Source organism: Sturnus vulgaris, chromosome 2 (genome assembly GCF_052056855.1).
Source record: "Sturnus vulgaris isolate bStuVul1 chromosome 2, bStuVul1.hap1, whole genome shotgun sequence".
NCBI lineage: Eukaryota > Metazoa > Chordata > Aves > Passeriformes > Sturnidae > Sturnus > Sturnus vulgaris.
Genome location: NC_142244.1, coordinates 51,768,333 through 51,785,005, shown reverse-complemented (window position 1 = coordinate 51,785,005; position 16,673 = coordinate 51,768,333). Strand labels below are relative to the sequence as shown.

The following is a 16,673-nucleotide window of genomic DNA, read 5'->3' as shown; positions in this document are numbered from 1 at the left end:
CACCCTTTCCCCCGCTGCTACTGACATGAAATACTCAGTCGGCATTTCGGGACCCGCGAGACGCCCGCGCTCTCCGCCCCGGCCGCACCGGAGGGACCGGGACAGGCCGGGCCCGCCGCTCCCGGCGCCGGCCGAACCCCGGCCCGCTGCGCTCGGCGGCCCCGCTCTCTCTCACCTGCGGCCGCCGCTCCTGGCTCCCGCCGCTGCCCCGGACCCCACCGCGCGTGGCCCCCGCCGCCCGCTCGGCGGCCGCTGCGCAGCTTCCGGCGCACGCCCGCCGCCATGCGGCCCCGCTCCGCCCCCCTCCGCTCCGCCCCGCTCCCCGCTCCGCTCCCCTCCCGGCAGCCAGCGGAGGCGGAGCCACCGCCGGGCGGGCCCTGGGCTGCGCCGAGCGCGGCCAGCGGCGCCCGAGGTATTTCCCGCTCCCTCCCTTGCTCCTCCGCGCCCTTCCGCCCCGCTCCGTCACTCGCGTGGCGTGGTGGGAGGGGACGGCGGCGGGGGCCGGTCCGCGGCGGCTCCCCGGGCCGCCCGGGCAGGGAGGGCCTGCACCTGCTCCCTCCGCTCCTGAGGAGGGCCGGGAGGCGGCGGCCCCGCAGCCCTCGCCCCTGTCGCAGGTGGGGCCGCGCCGCCGCTCGGCGCTGTGCCCGGGGCAGGGAGTTGATGATTAACCTGCGGGCCATCGAGTACCTGGCTAAAGTCGCGCCCAGGGTGGGGTTTAACCTTGTCCCAGGCTCGGTGCTTGCCGTGTGACTCTGCCCGACACCCTGGGGCGGCCAGTTCTGCTGCCGCCGCCGAAGCGCTGCGGGGATGCGCAGCTCCCTATTGAAAATCTCTGCTCTAAATCTCAGCCTAGATCTCGCCTCGCAGTCGTTTCTGGAGGTTTCAAGAGGTTGAGGTGATGTGGGGGTCTCGGCGAGCGTCTCTGCGCCAGCAGCCTCGGGCTGCAGTAGCTCGAGTGTTTGTGGCTGGCACTTGAATCCATGCTGGCCTCTTTTCCTCGAGCTGAGCTGCGAGGAGCTCAGCAGCTGCGGCATTTAGGTCAGTGCTCCGCTTGTCTTGCGTCAGGAAAGCTGTCAGTGCGGCCCCAGCCTCCTGCTGCCCGGGGCTGCAGGAGGGAGTGAGTCAGGAGATTGTTCCAGAGATAACACAAAAAATACCTTCTCTCCTACTGCCTGCCTCTGCTTTCCTGACACGCTACTCCTGCTTGCGTTTTTACAAAGCGCTTAGCACTGTTATGATTTGCATTGTGAAATGATGGGTTGCTGTAACGGGTCCGCCGTAATATCCGTAATCTGATTTTTTGCTGTAGTTATTCCTTTAATTCGTGCAGCAGTGTTGTGAAGGTTGAATTAATGTTTGAGAGTATTTTGTTCTATTGGAGGAAATTTTATGCCTGACTGGAGAAGTACTTCAATGAAATGTGTGAAGAATTGTGCCACGAGTACTTATTTTTAGATTGATGGAGTTTATTTCATTAATGCTTTGATTGTGGAGAATGTTTTTTTTCTCTGTACATTCATCAGGAGTGTAAAGCACGTTGGGTATGTTGAGTAGAAGGAACTCAGTTGCTCTACAGTAATTCTCAGGATATTCCTACATATGCACAGTGCATTTGATATGTATTTAGTCTTTTTTCCAGTGGCTCTGTTTAAGTGCTAAAACTGGCCTAATAATGCAATCTACTGAATAATATAACGTAGTAGTTTCCTTAGGTAGTTGTATGTATACAGTGATTTTTCTCTTGGCATTTTGGGACTCTCAGAATGTTGTGGTTTTTAGCCCTAGTAATACTTACTTATGGTTAAAATACAGTGGATGTACGAAAATTAATATAAGTTTTGTTCATTAGTATGAGAGTTAATGTAAGTTCTGTTTATTAATTTCAATAGCAAATTTTTAGCTTCTCATTGTAGTGTAAGTTTTTACTTTTCCCAGGGATGACTAGAGTCTGCCGTTTTGTTTTGGCCTTCCACAAATTTTTGTTTCAAGTGTGTATAGCCTAAGAGAGAATGTGGTAAAAGGTGTTTACTTGTATGTGTTTGTGCGCTGGAGGGATAAATAGATGTTTTTCCTACTTCTTAGCATGGGCTGATTTTGAAAAAAAGATCTAGTACTATATCCCAGTTCTCTGGTAAGTTAAAATTCATGACTCAATATTGTTTAGATTTTTAAAGTTACCTAATGCCTCCATTCTCTGCTTTGTCTCCTCCGTCTCTCTCACCCCCAACTTTTTTTGTAAATTAACTTATATTTGGGGACAGACATTTTAGCAGGGTCTAGGAAAAAATACTTTACAATGAGAGTGGTGAAAAATGGTCCGGTTGCCAGAGAGCTGGTAGATGCCTCGTCCATGGGAAACGTTCAAGGTCATTTTGGTCAGGGCTCTGAGCAACCTGTTCTTGTAGATGTCCATGCTCGTTGCATGAGCTTGGACTAGATGAGCTTTAAAGGTCCCTTCCAACCCAAAGTATTCTGTGATTTCAGGTATTTTTTATATATTCCTGAGTACCACAGTAGGATTTACTGTGTCCTTTCTTTTTTCCTCCCTGATATTCAAGTTGATTAAAATAAAGTTTGTGCCAAAGACAGAATCCAGAACCTGAGTTTTTCCGTATGCTTGAGGAATAAACTGTGTGTTGGCAAAGAAAAGAAATGGACGCTTTTCATCGCATTTTGCCATAGAACTTCGTTTGTCCTGAACAAAACAGTCCTATAGTAATAATTACTACATGATGCCAAGTCCACAGTCACTAGGAATTGATTTGAGTGTTCCAGATCTAGACTGCTAATGACTTCGGGATCAACTGTTTACTCAAATGGAGTTTTGTCTTACATGTTGTGTGGATTTGGCTCGATTTGGTTTCAATTCAACTAACAGTGCATGAGCACATGGCTTATTTCTTGTTTTATAAATTTCTGTCTACCTTTTGAAACTTTTTTCACAACATAAAAAGAATTAGGAAGCTTTTAAGATGCCTGAAGCAACGGAGCTTTAAAAATTGTAAGTGAATGAACATCTGTGTCTGACTCGACTTCCTGAATCAAGGGATCATCCTCGTGTTGCACTCTTGTTCAAGCATAATTTGCCAACTTTGTGATTACATGGACACAGTGAAGACTGAGTCTCTCCCAAAACCCCAAGATGAACTCATGAAATGGGTGTTGCTTAAGGCTATGTATATATATATATATATATAGTGCTTTCAAAGAGTAACAAATCTGTACAAGAAATCATTATACTCAGGCTGAGAGCATATGCTATTCATGTGTGTCTTCTAAAAATATTTTCACATGCAAATTAAACACCCACTGGCTGCTCAGTTCTAACCATGTTGTTGCTGCATGATGGTCCCTGAGAAACTGAGAATGGAGTGGGAGGTACCAGCTGAAAACTTTTGCTCTGAAGGTTTTGTTTCTTGGATTTTGCTTGAACTTTCCTTCTTTTTCCAAAACCTAGAATAAGAACGTTTCCAAAATGGCACTTTGCAAGCTTAAATTTTAGTGTAAGAATAATAAAGTAACTAATTATATACATACCTTTTTTATGTGTTCAATGCTTAAATATATTAATTATGTTCTGTTTTTCAAGGACAGACCATAAGAAAGCCATTGTCTCACTTAGATAATTTCTTTTGTATATGAAGTCAAGGTGAAGTGTTTGTAAACTTTCTTGCATTACTCAACTATTTTTAAGCCCAAAAATCAGTGACATTACTGATTTTGCTATGTATGCATAATATCCTTCGGCTATTGTATTGCAGTATTTTAACCAAAGGGATGGATATCTTTTCTAAGAGAGACATTCTAATATCAGTAGCTAAAATAAGAGGCCAGGTTTTTTTGACAACTGCTGGCTGTTTAAACCCTTTATTTTTCCGGAGTAAAAACCTCTTGTGTTTTTATGACTCATTTTCAAAAGTACAGGGGAAAAAAAAAAGAAGTGCTGCATTTTTTCCCTGCTATGGTGCCTGTGGCCTTGACAGAACAGGAGAAATCTATATATTGCTCTGAGGTAAAGGTAGACTTCTTTTTTCTTCTTGGATTTTATAAGAGTGCCTCTTATTTTGTCATCCTTAACAGGAGTGCGTTTTTTGCTGTGTAGAAAGAAGCTGAACACTTGACACCTGATGCAGTACTCTCAGAAATCACTGCAAAGATTTCCATTTGGGAATCGCAGCTGGCCTTCAGAATACATTTTTAATTTTCATAGTATTCTTAAGGTTATTTTATCTCCATTTCCCACAGCCCGTAGGCTTCTGACCCCATTATAATAGGGAAAAATAGCCAAGAGTTAACTTAGTATCTCTTATGATTTCAGAAATGAATTATTTTCAGGAATATTTCTAGTAGGAAATGTTGTTTCTGAAACCTGTGGAAAGCTGGGTGGTATCTGATAAGGATCATGGTGGTTTTGTTGTGCGTTTGTGTCCTTAGGAATCTTCCAGTAGTTAAGTTATGTTTCTGTGGTGTTGTGATGTTGCATTACTACTCTTGTGAAAGTTAGCAAAAATAGAAAATACAGCTTAATGCTGATGGAAGAATTTGGATGGGGCTCAGCATGAGCTAATACAGCAGCAGTCAAAGAAAATTCATGTCTCTGTAGTGGCAGACAAAGATATTGGCTAGTTTGATGTTAAGGACTTGGAAAAACTGATGTGAACATTTGAAGTTGCATTGGTTAAAAGACCTGCAAAGTAAGAAGGATTACAGCAAGTCAAGTGTTTTGTAATTAAATGAACAAATAGTTAATGCTTCCCCAGATGTGATATACTGGTTTCTAGTTTCATATATTAATTGCTCTTTTAAGGCATGTTATATTTGACTCTCCTTTTTGTTTGGCCTTTACACTGATTTCTTCTTCCTCTGTGCGAAAGTCTGAAATTTCTGAGGTGGTTTTAGGTTTAATTGATTGACTTACAGCAGAATTCCAAGATGTATTATCAGTAAGGTTTCATTCATTTTGAGAATAGTGATTTTAAGCAATAGCTGCTAAAGACAGTGTTGTACAGGAATTTAGAAAAGCTGGGATGGTGTTCACGGTGCTATCACTCTTTTGTGTGTGTTTATAAAAGGGAAATGAATACCAAATTATATCTATGAAAGTAAACAATAATTGATATAATGACACTTCTAAAAGAATCTTAGTTGTTTCATTCTGTTTTCAAAGTAACTTTAAAGGCTGTTTTATTTTCTTGAGAAAAGAATTGGTAATCAAACATATTAGTTAAAGTTGAACCCTTGTGAATCTTGGGGGAAAAAAAAATCTAATTACCTTGGATGCAGAACTGGGTTCCTATGTTAGCAGAGCAAAGAATATTAAGTGACACACTTGCTGTCCAAGAAATTGGCCAGCTCTTTTCACAACCCATAATGTGCTTCAAGATATTTTTCATGTATTTCAGTACTTTCAGAAGGAAGGAGTCTTGTCAAGTAGACTGATTGTAAGTTTGTAAGATGTCAGCTGGCACTGACAAAGGAAAAAAGAGCAATGATCCGTTTTTGTGAAGTTTAAAAGTGGCAGATTATCCATTCTTACTTATCTATTTAAACTTACACTGACGTAGCATTCCCTGTCCATTAGAGACTTCCCCCTCTGGTACTTGAAGCACTTGAACTACATTTTATCACAATTATCTTGTGGTTCTTTTCTTATTTAGTCTTGGAGGTTTTTGGTTTCTGCAATCCCATTTGGTTAAACCTCTTGTGTAAGGATGCTGCTATTGTTACAGCCACTTTACACTGTTTGTGAACAGAGGCTCCAGCTTCTGGCATCTCTTTCGAGTAAGTGCTGTGTAAACACAGAGAAAAATGGATGCTTATTCTGAAGAGATTAAAATGCCTGTCCTGTCTCCTCTTTCTGGAATTCCCAGCATATTGTATACTTCCCTGATTTTTCACAGAGTTGCACGAGTCTAAAGAGTTTGTTAAAGTTGCTAGGACTAATTCTGTGTGAGCTTAAAGCCCTTGCAGAATCTTTCCTATGTTTCTGAATTATCCTATGGTATTTTTGGATTTTTTGGATGTCTGAAAAATTTATTTGTATATGAAGTCATTCCTTATGTGGAGCTAATGAAAAGAAAATAATTTGTCTTTATTAAGGTGTAGGACACAGATATTTTTATATGACAGATTTTATTTGCTTGTGAAGCTGAATCACTACATTGTGATTTTGTTATACCGGTTACTGTAAGAATGCATGTGGTTCTTCACCCTCAAAGAGGAGACATTTTGGGCCTGGAGACCACTATCCTTTTCTAAATAAATTATTTTTAAATGTTTAAAATGTTTTTACAGCATTTTTTCTGTAATTCTTGGACCTTGTGTTGGCAAGGGTGTGGGGAGTGGATGAGTGGGATCACAGTGGTGACAAAAAACATTACCTTTTTTCTCTCTCGCCTAAAATATCAGTAGTTCAAAGCTGAAACAAAATATTGCTGAGTTCTGGTTTGCTGATGTAAATTTGGCACCCCTCTCAAGTGTTGCAACCCATTGGCCTGTAAAGTGCATCTAATTGTACGTCCTCTTCCCTGTCAATTTCTCAACTTTTCTTTGTTCTTAAAAGTTAGAGAGATGTTCCAAAGCTATGGTAGTGTTCAGTACTTGTTCTATATAAAGCATCATTTCTACCTTTGCCTTTAGAACAGGAGGGAGTGGCTGTAATTGTCTTTTTCAGCCTCATAGTGCTTTTTCCTTATATCAGAAATGTTATTAACTAGCCACACTGGTAATTTTCATATAACCTGTGGTGTGCTAATGCAGAAGTTTTGAGGTGTGCTGATGTAATTCTCTATACACCATACAATATAATTGACAGAACTCCTTCTATCTCCTTTTTTTAGTTGTTTTATTCCTAGGTAAGTTTTCCATAATTTGCACCTGGCCAAAACTCAGAACCAATCATTTGCTTTTTATATGGCAGGAGCACCTAGCAAGGTGTGAGCCTACCTCTGTTGGAAACATACCATGGAGCATCACCTTGCAGTTTGTTCTCTCTTCCATCAGACAGGGTGCCAGGACAGGGACTTGTTGCTTGGTAGTCAGGTATTGACCTTCCATTTTCAACTAGAATGTCAAACACTACACTCTTATAAAAGGTTGCAAACGTGGAAGTGCAGTTAGTTTTATTGCAAACAACTGTTCTAAAGTAATTTTTTTCTTTATAAACACAAAAGCCATATAGTTTATTGTTAAAAGGGGACTTAAATATCTAGTAGAATCAATTACCTTTATTAATCAGAAAAAAATATTGAAGTTTCTTGATGCAATTATAAAATAAAGATATGTAAGGTAGAAATTGGCTGGTGAAGATACTCTGTCACTTTGAGACTTTGACCGACCTCTTGTTTTTGGCTTTAGAATTGCTGGCTTGATTGTTGTCTCTTGCTCCTTCCTACCTGCATCTTTGAACCATGTCCCTGTCTTTCATGACTTTGTGGTTGATGTGGGTGCACTGTCCTGTGACCTAACTTCTGCCACTTATACACTGGTGGGAAATTTAACTCTTTTTGTGGGTATGTAAGAGAAAATTGTTGGAGTATCCTGTTGTTTAAATGAATAAGGTCAAATAGGGACAGGCCCTCTCAATTCAGTCTAGCAAACAGTAGTGGCTACTAATGACTGCTTGGGGAAGGCATGTAAATAATGTCTAGAACTGTAGAATTTAAAAGGTTTTCAGTGTATTTAAAAATACCCCAGAACCCAGTGTTTTAAAATGCCTTTTGAATGATCCTAAGACCAAGGTTAACAAAGCTGCTACAGTAAATTTCTTCTTTTCTACATATTCTGCTATTTATTTCTTGTTGCTGTTGTTACCACTTAAATGGTGCCTATATTCTTTACAGTAGTGTCCACAGTATTAATATTTGAAGTTACTTACAATAGCAGCTATTGAATGTTCAAATTAAATCACTGTTTAGAAGATTAGCTTTTTGATATTTAATTTGTTTGACAGAGTTCATGTATTGTCACACAGCATAGATAAACTGTCACTGTATTTCATACTTCAGAACAGAAGATGTGAAGAAGTGAACTAATGTAAGGCAAATTTCTATTGTGATTCAGCTTGTGTCATTGGGTAACCAGTTTTATAAAACATTTCAATTTTTTTATTACTACTTCTGGATTGTTTCAGTGAGGGTTTCTTAATTTTTTTTTGTAATTAGCAATGCTGTACCATATTTCATGCATGAAATAAAGGTGTAAACTTAAGCAGAAATCCGAAATGGAGCAGAGGTTCCCAAACTTACTCCGCTGAAGTTTGGCACTGCCCTGTGTTTCTACCTTGCTTAGGTGTTCATCACCCCCTACTTCTCTCCATTCTTTTGTCATCTATCAAAATCTACCCCTGTACAGCAGGTCCCCTTGGAAAACTGCTCTCCTAACAGTAATTGATTAGAAGACATTTGAAGTGAAATGCAAGTGTGGTTCTGAGTACAGCTGGAAGTGCTAAAATGTTCCATGCTTAGGAATAATGTGTGGCAAGTGTGTGACTGGTCCCACAAACCCTTCTGCAGATAAGTAATCCTATCAAAGGCAGTTGAGTGCATTTGATTAAGGATTACATGCGATTAATGGTCTGCAAGGTTAAGAGTACAACTTGTATCATTAATGAGTATTCACATATTAATGCTGCTTTGAGCAGAGATTGAACTAGATGACCTCTGAGGCCTATTCCAACTAGAATGATTTTTTGATTATCACACTTGTATTATGCAAATAGATACTTCCTTTAATAAAAAATCCATTAGTTGGGTAAGTTAAACTCTAGTAAGTCACTGCTGTTATTTTGCCTAATTGCATGATGTTGTAGCATGGAGTTGCAAATCTGACCCAAGTTTAAGATTTAAAACAGTAAGAGGAATACACTGATGCCTTTTTTGTGTGTTGCTTCACATTCTTTGTATGCAGTTTTATGTCAGATTGAATTCCTTGTGTAGGAATTCTTTCCTAGCATACACCTGACTTGTTCTAGAATTAGTCCAGAGTACAGTGCCTGAAAATTTGATGTTTTATGTGCAATTGAGGTGCGTGACTGGATTGAAACTTACTCTGTCTAATTCAGATACCACTAGTACTGAGACTACAGTAACAAAGGCATCAGTGCAGGTTAGCAGCCTAAGAAAGGCTTGAGGCCCTAAAAACTTTCCAAAGCTAGGACTCAGAATGTGAGAGGGCATTCTTATATTAAAAAAAAAATTCCAAACCCACTATCACCCCAACAAACTCCGGTAGAATATACTATGCAGAATCTGAATATACGTAGATGTTGAGACACAGCTGGTTGAGTTTAATAAACAATAATCCTTCTCATGTGCAGGGAATCATATGGATTTTCTTCCTATGTCTGGATAAAATTTGTACCCGTTTATACTTCTATAACTGTTCTCGTTTAGTATTGTTACTTACTTAATTTTAAGCAAGAAGTTGGTGATAAGAGAGGAAATCTCTAAACTGCTGCCTGTAAAAGGCCAATCACTTTCACTTGCATGCAATTATAAATGTTTTTATGTAACATTTTAAGTCTCCCAATATTTGAATTAATCTCAGTAACAGGCTATAGTTGTCATGTCTTATTGGTAGCAGTGTATTTCAGGAAAACACTTGGTTGTATACTTTTATTTAAAAGTACAAGGACGATGGTAACCTCACAAGTAATGTGCTAAGGACCTGGCTGGTCTCTTGGGCTTTTAGGGAGTATAGAAAGCAATTAAAAGGAATAAGAGGTGCTAGGAAGGAGTGGAGTTATTTCTTCATACTGCCCTTCATCACAAGGATGTTGTGAGCATTTTATTCTTTTCAAATAATGTTGATTGGATGTTATCTGATTATGGGATTAGAGAAGCAGAAGACTGAATGCTAGAATAAAGTGCTAAAGACTACTAAGTCACAAGGACTCGATGCTATTCATTCATTTAGTGGTTCTAAAGGATGAAGTGGCTGATCTGCTAAGAAGCATGCATCTCGTTAGGATGAGATGCTGTGCCAGAAGACCGGAAGCTGTCAAGTGCTGTACATACTGTACTTTTAAACTGAACACAAGGAGAGCAGAGCTGGAATTTGCAGACCAAGGACTCTTATTTTAATGCCACTTAAGTAGATTTGAATTCTGCATGGATAGTCAAGTAGTTCTGTGAGCACAAGACAACAGCTTTCTATGCAGTTGTATCTTAGAAGTAATGAAGAATATCAGCTGCAACTGGAGTATTTGTAATGTGTCTCTTGCTTGTGTGTTTGCTCCCCAAGGCATAGGCTGCAGTCTCTACTTGAGTTTGGTCTGTTTGTGGGTTGGTCTTCTATAGCTACTTGCCCAGTACTTGGATTTCTGAAATTCTTATTTAACTGTAAATGGCTTTTCAATTTTCCTTTTTGATAAAATTTGAAATCAGGTAGTGGATTTGAAAGTTAGAAGAGGCCAGGCCTAACCTAAGCAGACATGTTAAACTGGGTTAATCTCTTCTGTGTTTAGCAGTCTAAACAATGACTAAGTTGCTTCTGTTCTTAGTAGACAAGAGAGGGATGGACTCGCATGCTGATAGACTCACACACCCTTTAGTTTTGTTCATCCCACCTTAAACTTGCAGTGTATGGCCTTTGGCAGGAAATTATGCCCCATGCACTTTTGGTGAGGCTCTGCAACTCATCATTTTTGATGCCATTGTGGGGATGATGACCAGTGATGCAGAGGTGGAACTGAAAGTTAAAGCAGTCCAGCAGTACACTATGCTGCTTTCAGCGGCAGAGCTGTGATTTACCTTGTAATTTACACTCAGATGACAACACCAGTTTCTTAAGTGCTGACATTTGTAGCAATTGGGTGTGTGGTCTTGTTCCCTCACTTTCCTTCCTATTGTATTAGCACAGTGATTTGTGCCATCGTGCAGCGACTTGAATCAGAAAATTGATCCTGACGTTGAGAGGGGTCTGTGGCAAGCAGCAATTTCTAACCCAAGCTACTTCCTCACTCTGATTTAGTGGGTGGCTCCACCAGGAGATGGGATCATGACCCAAGGATCAGAACAAGCAGCAGGAGAACCTCTCTCTTTGAACTGACATTTTACCAGAATTGATCATCAGATTATGCCTCTAGAATCTGTGACTCGTCCTCAACTAAGCATCCCAAGTAAAATACTGCATACATTCTGTAAAATCAGAGAAAGTTGTGAGAAACTTGAAGGCAGTCTTCTAAAGCCATCTGCATTAGCATGATGGTGATAGATGTCATTTGATGTTTTTAGCTACAGAATAATTCATGCTGGAAAGAGTAACTTGAACCACTTGGAGATAATTCTATATTACAAGCAAATGTTCTGCAAAAATATATATATCATTCTAGATACTTAGGTGAAAGCTTATTTGAAGAGAAGAAATATAAAATGTATAAGAAACATCCCTAAATTGTATTGAAATGGTGCTCAGCAGTAGCATTAAATGGAAGTTCCTTATCTGGGCATCTCTGCTTAGATGAACTCTTCATCTAGTTTAATGAATTCATTTATACTTTATCAATCACTGCATTTACATATCCTTTATGTGTTTTAAATGCTATTGTTAAGTAACAAGTTCTTGAAAACTAAGTAAAGTATTTTAAGTAACTTTACACAAAAAAAGTTGCTGTATTTCTTGCTTTCAGTTCAATTACTTCAGATGATCTGTAAATTTTCAATGATGGCAATACATTCATTCTGCCATTTGGAGGAGCCTGTGCCACAGAATAATGATCTGAAGAAAGCTCACTTATTTGCAAGGAAGAGTCTTCATTTGGGAATTAGCACTGATGCAGCTCAAGGGTGCTTTTTCAAGTCCAGGTAAGTTTTCTTAAATGCACACTTATTTGGGTTTGGTATGCTGGCATTTAATTTACATTAGCATATATGCTGTGTCCTGTCAGGGCCTTTGTGTTGGTCATTTGACACATGAAGTATGTTGATATTAAAGGGCACATGTAGAAGCACACATACTTATGAGTGGAGGGGAGTAGTCTGGAAAATAATTCTAGCATCATGTATTATCTCTGGAGTAGCTGGTAATGGAGGCTATGATCTTAATGACACAATTCCCTTTTGCTGTGTGCTTTTTCAGACTTTTCATATGTGTTTATTATATAAATACAATATTTTGCTAAGCCTGAATTGTTGTTTTGGATCAAAATGTTAGTTATTAGGTCTCAAGTCATTCAGAGGCAGTAAAAAGGAAGTCATAGTTAGGGTTTTACAACTTGGAAAATTTTCTACTTTAAAAAAATCAGCTTTGGAATTAAAAAAAAAAATTAATTATATTTTTTCTAAAATGTGTCCTTAAATCTTGGCATTGTAACACCTGACCACGATTTAATTTTAGAATAATGGTTTTTAATGTCTGTAGTATTTATTTTTTTCAAGACATCCAGTTATTTTTATAACTGTATAATGACTTCACCACACAAGTTGCTTTCTAGCCATATTCTGTATGGGAGCTGTATGCAATGCACATTCAATAAGAACTATTAGCAGTAAATTAATAAAATAATTGTGAATATTTAAACAGGCACTTGAATTTCTTGTGTTTTCATTGCAAACTGCCATTCTCTAACTGACAATGGGTTTGACAGCAGCCAAATAAATGATAATTTGGGGAAAAAACCCAACAGCCGGGTGCTTATCAGGTAGAGTACAGCTTGTCAGCCTTTTCAGTGGTACACAAATCAAGATTCTTTTAATGATATCTCTCTATTTTGTCAACTAATTATTGGTTAAATTACTGGATCGCTTGCATCTTTCTAGATGCATATATGATCTGAGAAGCCTTAACAATATCATTTGTCTTGCTAAAAATCCTGCGGAATTAAATGGATTTCAAATTTCTCAAATACATTACTGTGGTATCTTTTGGGTCTGGAAACAGAAGCTCCTGTTCTGTGTGTTTTTATTCACATTTGACTTCCTATCAGTGCCTTCCTTGTAGAGGGACTGATGCTGAGAGCTTCAAAGATAGAAAGAGCATCACTTTTTTAAAGTGTAAGCCTTTAGTTTAGTCCCCTCATACTTGTAGGAAACCCAAAGATACTGTTTTAAATAAATGCTTTATAACTGTAATGGATAATTAGAAGTCAGAAACTAGTTTACAAAAGCTTTTGAACTGTTAGTGTACTCCAAAGAGGAACGGCAGTAGTGAAAAGGAGGCTGTTGCTTCAGTGTACTTCTAAAAATTGAAATGCATCACAAACCAGAACTAATTCTGGAGATAGTGCTTATATTTTCTGAATATGAGTATGAATACTATGAATAGTGTTCACCAGATACAATTTTTATTTTTCTTAATAATACAGTATTATAAAAACTGAGGGCTTTGGTGTATCCAAATGTTTTTTTGATGTAGTTGGAGAACAATACTTATTCTTAAGCTTATTAGGTCCTGTTGGTGAGAATCTATTCTGGCTGCACATGAAGTCAGACTTTAATGGAACACAGTTCCATTGAACCCAAAGTAGGACGAGAGTAAACAGAAGCCAAGTTTAGTATTACTCATAATAATGCTTATGGTGTCTATAATATGGATATTGAGAGCAGCAAGTGTATTTTTTTTTTCAGACTCTTTCAGCAGAGCTGTTATTTTCCTAACACAACCTCTGGTATAAGGATAAAATTGGATAAAATAACAGAGTCCTGTATCTGAAGAGTAAGAAGGTAAGGTATTTGAGATTATATCATTTCAGCAAGCAGTTAACAGTAATTTCAGTTACTTGTTACTTTGCATACAAATATACTTGATTCATCATGCATCAAGAAATCTCAAACATTTTATATCCCTTTTTGCTGCTTGGGCTTTTTTCCCCCTTTTTATCTCATGGGTGGAATTTCTGAAAGCATTCAGCTCTGCTTTCTAAATGTGTTTTCTGTGAAATCAATGAGCTGACCTGAGTGGGAATGAAGGTTGGTTTATCTTTGGTGAGACAAAGTTAAGTTGTCAATAACTGTTGTTGAAATACCATCCTTCAAATGCGATGTCCTTGACGTTCAGTGGGATGAGAATCTCAGAACTGACTACTGGGGACTCCCAAGCTACAGATCAGGTAAATAACTTCTTTAGAGGAGGAAATTAAAGGTGTCTTCTTTTTAAAATTATGATAATTAAGTAGCAAAGTGTGCAATTTAAACTATAAATATTTCCCATTTAACATTTAATTTAAAATAGACATGTCTATATTTGTGAGAGGATTTGTTAGCTGCAGTTTGAGCCTTATATAATTATCTAACATTTCAGCAGGACTGTTTCAAAAGGACTTCTATACACAGAACATGAATATCTAGTTCTAATTCCATTTTCCGACATGAGCCTGTGTGTAATTGGTCCAGCTACTATGATTTCCATTTTGCAAAGACAGAGATGTCTTTTGGTACTGAATGTATAATTTAGAACTAACAGCTTCCGTATTAGAGTAAGTGATAGAAGCTCTGTTCAGATCATGGGATTAACTTTGTTTCCTGCTTCAGCTAGTCCCCACTTTCTCTAAGAAGAGGGTAACTCCGTTGGTGTTGTGACAGCTCAGTATAGTTTGTAACAGAGAGCCTTAAAGTCACCCATAACTGGTGCTGCTGTACGTTATTTCTGCTCTTGGAAAGTACAGTGGTGTAGCGGATGCTGCTGTACTGGAGGCAGGAAACTTGGAGAGGAGCAGTGTGCATTGGCAGCAGGAGCTTTTATGGCCATTGCTGGTAGCTTGTCCTGGTTCATCATCCAGGGTCCTCTTTTGCTCTGCTTTTTGGGGAGGATGTGGAGAAAAAAGTAGAAAACAGTTCTGTAATTGTTAGAAAAAAAACAGTAAGTTTTCCTTGTTAAAAATCAAAACATTCCTCTATCATCGTGTTTCAAAGAGAAAACTTTACAGATTTGAGGGATTTTTTTAAGACTTATCCAATTACTATAGACTTATTTCCTTCAAAACCAGAAAGATAATATAAAAGGATCAGTACTTTGAGATCAAGATCAAGAATAAAAATTGAGAATATTTTAAGATAAAAGATTACAACAAATCAAAGAAATACATGTATTTCCTTTTAAGATATTTAACTTCAATGGACTGTTAACATCAATGAGATATATTTAGGGTTTTCTATGTTCAGTTCTATAGGCAACATAGAATGTGAGAGAAACAGCTGCATCTGAAATAGATCATCTGCTTAATGAAAGTAAGCAACGATTCCTGCCAGGCAATTGGTTAAAAATACCTATTAAAATACAAGTGGTTTTATAGTAGCTTCCTAATTCATTTAAGTAAGTAGGAATATCACATGCTTGTAATAAGTTGCATGTTCATAAGTGGTGAAGAATACAAGGTTTGGGGTTTTTTCTCTCTATAGAAATGAGTAAACCCTGTAATTCTTGCCACAGGATATACTAAACAATCAGGGGCAAATTTCTGTATCTCTTGAATTTGCGAAGTTATAGATAATCTGAGCAACAGTTACTAAAGATGTTTTATAATTTAAAAAAAATTGTGTAGCACCCAGAACATTCAATTTTAGACAAGTGATGTATTTTAAGAGACAGTACATACCTCTGTAGGTAAGTTTGTGCCACTAGCACTTTAAAATAGAAGTATCTGTGCAATACATAATCTGTGCATGTACCTCTCTCTGTGGGTAAACCATTGATATATTAGTTTTATGGAATATCTTTGTTCCACTGTTCTTTGGAACACAGTTACCTTCCTGCCCACTCAGAAAGACGTATCTTAACTTCTTCCTGGGACTTGTGTTCCAAGAATGTCTAAGAGAGAGCTCGTGTGGGTACTGATGTGTAGCTTATTTTAGGGCTTAACAACCATGGCAGGATTGGATACCACCAAATGTGCTACACTGATTATGGGTCCCAACATCATGACTTTTTTTTGAGAGCAGGCCCAGGAATTTCTTATCCTAGTCATGAGCATCCAGCTTAAATGCTCTCCTCTTAGATCTCACTTTTTTATTGTTGTCATATTGAACTATTGTTGTCGGATTTTTGAAGGAGGAGAGACTGTTGCCTTATCTGCAATACAGCTATGGGAGTTTCAGGGTCTTCCAAGAGAGGATATCTCATTCCTGACATGTTCACCAAGAAGAGGTGATGAAGGCTATGTAGTGCTTTGAAGATTAACTTCATTGTCATGCTGTGGAATGGTAATTGTGTATGTTATGGAATACCATCAAAATGAACAGTGAAGTTGATTTTTAAAGAGTAGATTGAAGTATTGCATCCTTCAAGATGATTTCTATAAGTTAAAAGTATTTTAGATTAATTTTTACAGAATTTCAGAGTATTGAGAAATTATATTTTCTGTATATAATAGACCACATTTGCTGGCAGGTCTTTAAAATGCTCTGTTAACTATTTGCAATGAGAATTTTTCTAAATAGAGATATCATGTTTGTTTAACAAGATTTTCTATGTGAGTATGCTCTTCTCATTAATTTATGATAGCATGCTATGCAAGAATTGTAGTGTTGAGTTTTATTTTCAGGTTTTTTCCTCGTATTGAGGTTCATCAACTAGCAAACAAAACCCCCCTACTTTTAAGCACCTCACTTTTCAACACAGATCAGTCCCTGAAATGAGACCATTTATGCTATTAAAAGTAAATATTTTACTATTTTGTAAATAACTAATAAACCTCTCAGTACTTGTGCTAGATTGTGGTCACTGCAATTCTTATTCTT

At 38.4% G+C, this 16,673-nt stretch overlaps 1 long non-coding RNA gene across 3 annotated transcripts in view; it reads left to right on the top strand.

Annotated features, from left to right (window-relative positions):
• The first annotated feature begins 361 nt into the window (after positions 1 to 361).
• The window catches only part of LOC106863019 (uncharacterized), a 34,751-nt gene continuing 18,439 nt past the window's right edge, over positions 362 to 16,673 (top strand). For 2 of the 3 annotated variants that reach the window (XR_015801404.1, XR_015801403.1), the window contains exons 1-3: positions 362 to 412; positions 11,630 to 11,804; positions 13,566 to 13,661. This is a non-coding gene — a long non-coding RNA (uncharacterized LOC106863019). Of the gene's footprint in view, positions 413 to 10,971; positions 11,120 to 11,629; positions 11,805 to 13,565; positions 13,662 to 16,673 lie in introns of all 3 variants that reach the window. The other variant, XR_015801402.1, reaches the window with a different exon arrangement.